The sequence below is a fragment of the Triticum aestivum genome, chromosome 6A (assembly GCF_018294505.1).
Source record: "Triticum aestivum cultivar Chinese Spring chromosome 6A, IWGSC CS RefSeq v2.1, whole genome shotgun sequence".
NCBI classification, from domain to species: domain Eukaryota; kingdom Viridiplantae; phylum Streptophyta; class Magnoliopsida; order Poales; family Poaceae; genus Triticum; species Triticum aestivum.
In genome coordinates, this window is record NC_057809.1 from 287,258,279 (window position 1) to 287,264,278 (window position 6,000).

The window sequence follows — 6,000 nt, forward strand, 5'->3', positions numbered from 1 at the left end:
AGAAAACAGGAACAACTACCATTATCTGCCAAGAGCGCACCTGCGGGGCCTGCACAGCGTTCTTCTTCTTCCATGGCATCAACAGGGCACACAAGTGATATTATTTGTCGTCGTTGTAAGGGAGGAGGTCATTATGCGAGGGAATGCAAATCTCCGCGTGTGATGATTGCTACCGCAGATGGTGGATATGAGTCCGCTAGTGACTATGATGAGGAGACATTGGCTCTTATTACACGTGAAGAACATGGTGGAGATGATTCTGATCATGAGACGCAATACATGGCTCCTGAAGACGCTGACAGGTATGAATGTTTAGTTGCTCAACGTGTTTTGAGTGTGCAGGTCACACAAGCTGAGCAAAATCAGAGGCACAATTTGTTCCATACCAAGGGAGTTGTGAAGGAACGTTCTGTGCGCGTCATCATAGACGGAGGGAGCTGCAACAACTTGGCTAGCATGGAGATGGTGGAGAAGCTTTCTCTCACCACAAGACCACATCCACATCCTTACTACATCCAATGGTTCAACAACAGCGGCAAGGTTAAGGTAACACGTACTGTTCGTGTGCATTTTAGTATCTCTACATATGCTGATTATGTTGATTGTGATGTGGTACCTATGCAAGCATGTTCCTTATTACTTGGTAGACCATGGCAATTTGATAAAAATTCTGTACACCATGGTAGAAACAATCACTATACTCTTGTTCATAAGGATAAAAATATTACTTTGCTTCCTATGACTCCTGATTCCATTTTGAAAGATGATATTAATAGAGCTAATAAAGCACAACAGGAGAAGAATAAGAGTGAAAATCAGATTGTGGCAAAAGAATTTGAGCAACAAATGAAGCCTAATAATAAACCATCTAGTGTTGCTTCTGAAATTAAATTGAAAAGTGCATGTTTATTTGCCACCAAATCTGATATTGATGAGCTAGATTTCAGCAAATCTGTTTGCTATGCTTTTGTGTGCAAAGAGGCATTATTTTCATTCGAGGACGTGCCTTCCTCTTTGCCTCCTGCTGTCACTAACATTTTGCAGGAGTTCGCTGACGTTTTTCCACAAGACGTGCCACCGGGATTACCGCCTATTCGAGGGATTGAGCATCAGATTGACTTAATTCCCGGTGCTTCACTGCCAAACCGTGCACCATACCGTACCAATCCAGAGGAGACGAAGAAGATTATGCGTCAAGTACAAGAGCTTCTCGACAAAGGTTATATACGCGAATCCCTTAGTCCTTGTGCTGTTCCTATTATTCTAGTGCCGAAAAAGGATGGTACATCACGTATGTGTGTTGATTGTAGAGGCATTAATAATATTACTATTCGTTATCGTCATCCTATTCCTAGGCTAGATGATATGCTTGATGAATTGAGTGGCTCTACAATATTCTCCAAAGTTGATTTGCGTAGTGGCTACCATCAAATTCGTATGAAATTGGGAGATGAATGGAAAACAGCATTTAAAACTAAGTTTGGATTATATGAGTGGTTAGTCATGCCTTTTGGGTTAACTAATGCACCTAGTACTTTCATGAGATTAATGAACGAAGTTTTACGTGCTTTCATTGGACGATTTGTGGTAGTTTACTTTGATGACATATTGATTTATAGCAGATCTTTGGAGGAACATTTGGAACATTTACGTGCTGTTTTTATTGCTCTACGTGATGCACGTTTGTTTGGTAACCTTGGGAAGTGCACCTTTTGCACCGACCGAGTATCTTTTCTTGGCTATGTTGTTACTCCACAGGGAATTGAAGTTGATAAAGCCAAGATTGAAGCTATTGAGAGTTGGCCGCAGCCCAAAACGGTCACACAAGTGAGGAGTTTTCTTGGCCTCGCTGGATTCTATAGGCGTTTTGTGAGAGATTTCAGCACCATTGCTGCACCTCTCAATGAGCTTACAAAGAAAGATGTGCCTTTTCTTTGGGGTACCGCACAGGAAGAAGCCTTCACGGTATTGAAAGATAAGTTGACACATGCTCCTTTACTCCAACTTCATGATTTTAATAAGACTTTTGAGCTTTAATGTGATGCTAGTGGAATTGGATTAGGAGGTGTGTTATTACAAGATGGCAAACCTGTTGCATACTTTTCTGAAAAATTGAGTGGGCCTAGTCTGAATTATTCTACTTATGATAAAGAATTATATGCTCTTGTTCGGACTTTAGAAACATGGCAACATTATTTATGGCCCAAAGAATTTGTTATACATTCTGATCATGAATCTTTGAAACATATTAAAAGTCAAGCTAAATTGAATCGTAGACATGCTAAATGGGTTGAATTCATTGAGACTTTCCCTTATGTCATTAAACACAAGAAGGGAAAAGAAAATGTTATTGCTGATGCATTGTCTCGTCGCTATACTATGCTTTCACAACTTGACTTCAAAATATTTGGTTTGGAGACCATTAAAGATCAATATGTGCATGATGCTGATTTTAACGATGTAATGCAGAATTGTAAAGAAGGAAGAATGTGGAACAAGTTTGTTGTTAACGATGGATTTGTGTTTCGTGCTAACAAGCTATGCATTCCAGCTAGCTCCGTTCGTCTTTTGTTGTTGCAGGAGGCGCATGGAGGAGGATTAATGGGACACTTTGGCGTGAAGAAGACAGAGGACGTACTTGCTACACATTTCTTTTGGCCAAGGATGAGACGGGATGTTGAGCGTTTTATTGCTCGCTGCACCACATGTCAAAAAGCTAAGTCACGACTCAATCCTCATGGTTTGTATATGCCTTTGCCTGTACCTAGTGTTCCTTGGGAGGATATATCTATGGACTTTGTTTTAGGTTTACCTCGAACAAAGAAGGGGAGGGATAGCATATTTGTTGTCGTGGATAGATTCTCGAAAATGGCACACTTTATACCATGTCATAAAAGCGATGATGCTGTTAATGTTGCTGATTTGTTCTTTTGTGAAATTATTCGCTTGCATGGTGTGCCAAATACTATTGTTTCAGATCGTGATACTAAATTTCTTAGCCACTTTTGGAGATGTTTATGGGCTAAGTTGGGGACTAAACTGCTTTTTAGTACTACTTGTCACCCCCAAACTGATGGACAAACTGAAGTAGTCAATAGAACGTTGTCTACTATGCTTAGGGCTGTTTTGAAGAATAATAAGAAAATGTGGGAGGAATGCTTGCCTCATATTGAATTTGCTTATAATCGTTCATTGCATTCTACTACTAAGATGTGCCCTTTTGAAGTTGTGTATGGTTTCCTACCTCGTGCACCTATTGATTTGTTGCCTCTTCCATCTTCGGAGAAGGTTAATTTTGATGCTAAACAACATGCTGAATTGATTTTAAAAATGCATGAGTTAACTAAGGAAAACATTGAGCATATGAATGCTAAATATAAACTGGCTGGAGATAAGGGTAGAAAACATGTTGTGTTTGCACCTGGAGATCTTGTTTGGTTACATTTGCGTAAGGATAGATTTCCTGATTTGCGCAAATCAAAGCTGATGCCACGTGCTGATGGTCCCTTTAAGGTGTTAGAGAAAATAAATGATAATGCATATAAACTTGAGCTGCCTGCAGATTTTGGGGTTAGTCCCACTTTTAACATTGCAGATTTGAAGCCTTATTTGGGTGAGGAAGATGAACTTCCGTCGAGGACGACTTCATTTCAAGAAGGGGAGGATGATGAGGACATCAATACAATTGTTACACCCACAGCCCCTGCTGCTATACATACTGGACCAATTACTAGAGCTCATGCACGCCAACTAAATTACCAGGTACTTTCGTTTCTTGGAAATGATTCTAATGTTCATGAGAATATGATGCTGCCTAAATTGGATACATTTGTTTTGCTTACAAATGAAGGGCCTAGCTTGGAGAAGGATGAACATTGGAGCAAGAACAAGCCTGGAGATGATGGCATGCGCAAGGGAAACAAGAACGGAGTTACAAGTGATGATTTCAGGACTTTGAAGCCACCATAATGGGTGCATGAAGCCTTGGACGAAATATACAAGATGCCACTTCATAAATTTCGTCCCGAGGCTATTTTAGGTGCTGTGTCACCTTATTATTGGGCCAGGCCCATGTAATTTCGAAATACATAAGTATAGGCTATTTTTAGAGTCCGTATGTGTGGGGAAACAAGAGATAGGGTTGATTTCGGACCCCTCCATCAAGGGCCACGAAATTCCCCCCTCTTCCTCCATATATACAGCCCTTAGGGCATCGTTTAGACTTTGGGTTTTGTTTAGATTAAAAGTTCGCCATAGCTGCAACTTCGCGTACTTCGTTTGTGTTCAACGACCAGACAAAGGCGTCACAGAACCCCACCTTGATCAATAAAGCTTTCATCTTATATTCGCAATATCCAGATTGCAATCTTAGTTTCTTGCTTGTTCTTCGTTTGCTCGCAGGAAACAGACCCTCGTGGTCAGGTTGATCGTGCTCCGGCGTGGTCAATAACCTCTCGGAGTTGGTTTAGCGATTGCTAAGGCGCGACGTCCTCGCACGTTCGTAGTCGGATCGTCAAAGTCGACTTCCACCAAATCGATATCCATCATCTCATCGAAAGACGGGACACCTTTGCCTCTATCATTATCTCCAGCAAGTTTATATTTAGCATTCATACGCTCAATGTTTTCCTTAGTTAACTCATGCATTTTTAAAATCAATTCAGCACGTTCTTTAGCATCAAAATTAACCTTCTCTGAAGATGGAAGAGGCAACAAATCAATAGGTGCACGAGGTAGGAAACCATACACAATTTCAAAAGGGCACATCTTAGTAGTAGAATGCAATGAACGATTATAAGCAAATTCAATATGAGGCAAGCATTCTTCCCACATTTTCTTGTTATTCTTCAAAACAGCCCTAAGCATAGTAGACAATGTTCTATTGACTACTTCAGTTTGTCCATCAGTTTGGGGGTGACAAGTAGTACTAAAAAGCAGCTTAGTCCCCAACTTAGCCCATGAACATCTCCAAAAGTGGCTAAGAAATTTAGTATCACGATCTGAAACAATAGTATTTGGCACACCGTGTAAGCGAATAATTTCACGAAAGAACAAATCAGCAACATTAACAGCATCATCGCTTTTATGACATGGTATAAAGTGTGCCATTTTCGAGAACCTATCCACGACAACAAATATGCTATCCCTCCCCTTCTTTGTTCGAGGTAAACCTAAAACAAAGTCCATAGATATATCCTCCCAAGGAACACTAGGTACATGCAAAGGCATATATAAACCATGAGGATTGAGTCGTGACTTAGCTCTTTGACATGTAGTGCAGCGAGCAACAAAACGCTCAACATCCCGTCTCATCTTTGGCCAAAAGAAATGTGTAGCAAGTATATCCTCCGTCTTCTTGACGCCAAAGTGTCCCATTAATCCTCCTCCATGCGCCTCCTGCAACAACAAAAGACGAACGGAGCTAGCTGGAATGCATAGCTTGTTAGCACGAAACACAAATCCATCGTTAAGAACGAACTTGTTCCAAGTTCTCCTTTCCTTACAATTCTGTAATACATCTTTAAATTCAGCATCATGAACATATTGATCTTTGATGGTCTCCAAACCAAATATTTTAAAGTCAAGTTGTGAAAGCATAGTATAACGACGAGACAAGGCATCAGCAATAACATTTTCTGATAGAGGCTAAGGTGTCCCTATGTTTCGATGAGATGGTGGCTATCGTTTTCTGTGGGAGTCGACCTTGACGATCCGACTACGAACGTGCGAGACGTCGCGCCTTAGCAATCGCTAAACCAACTTCCGAGGGTTATTGACCACGCCGGAGCACGATCAACCTGACCACGAGGGTCTGTTTCCTGCGAACAAACGAAGAACAAGCAAGAAACTGAGATTGCAATCGGGATATTGCGAATATAAGATGAAAGCTTTATTGATCAAGGTGGGGTTCTGTGACGTCTTGGTCTGGTCGTTGGACACAAACGAAGTACGCGAAGTTGCAGCTATGGCGAACTTTTAATCTAAACAAAACCCAAAGTC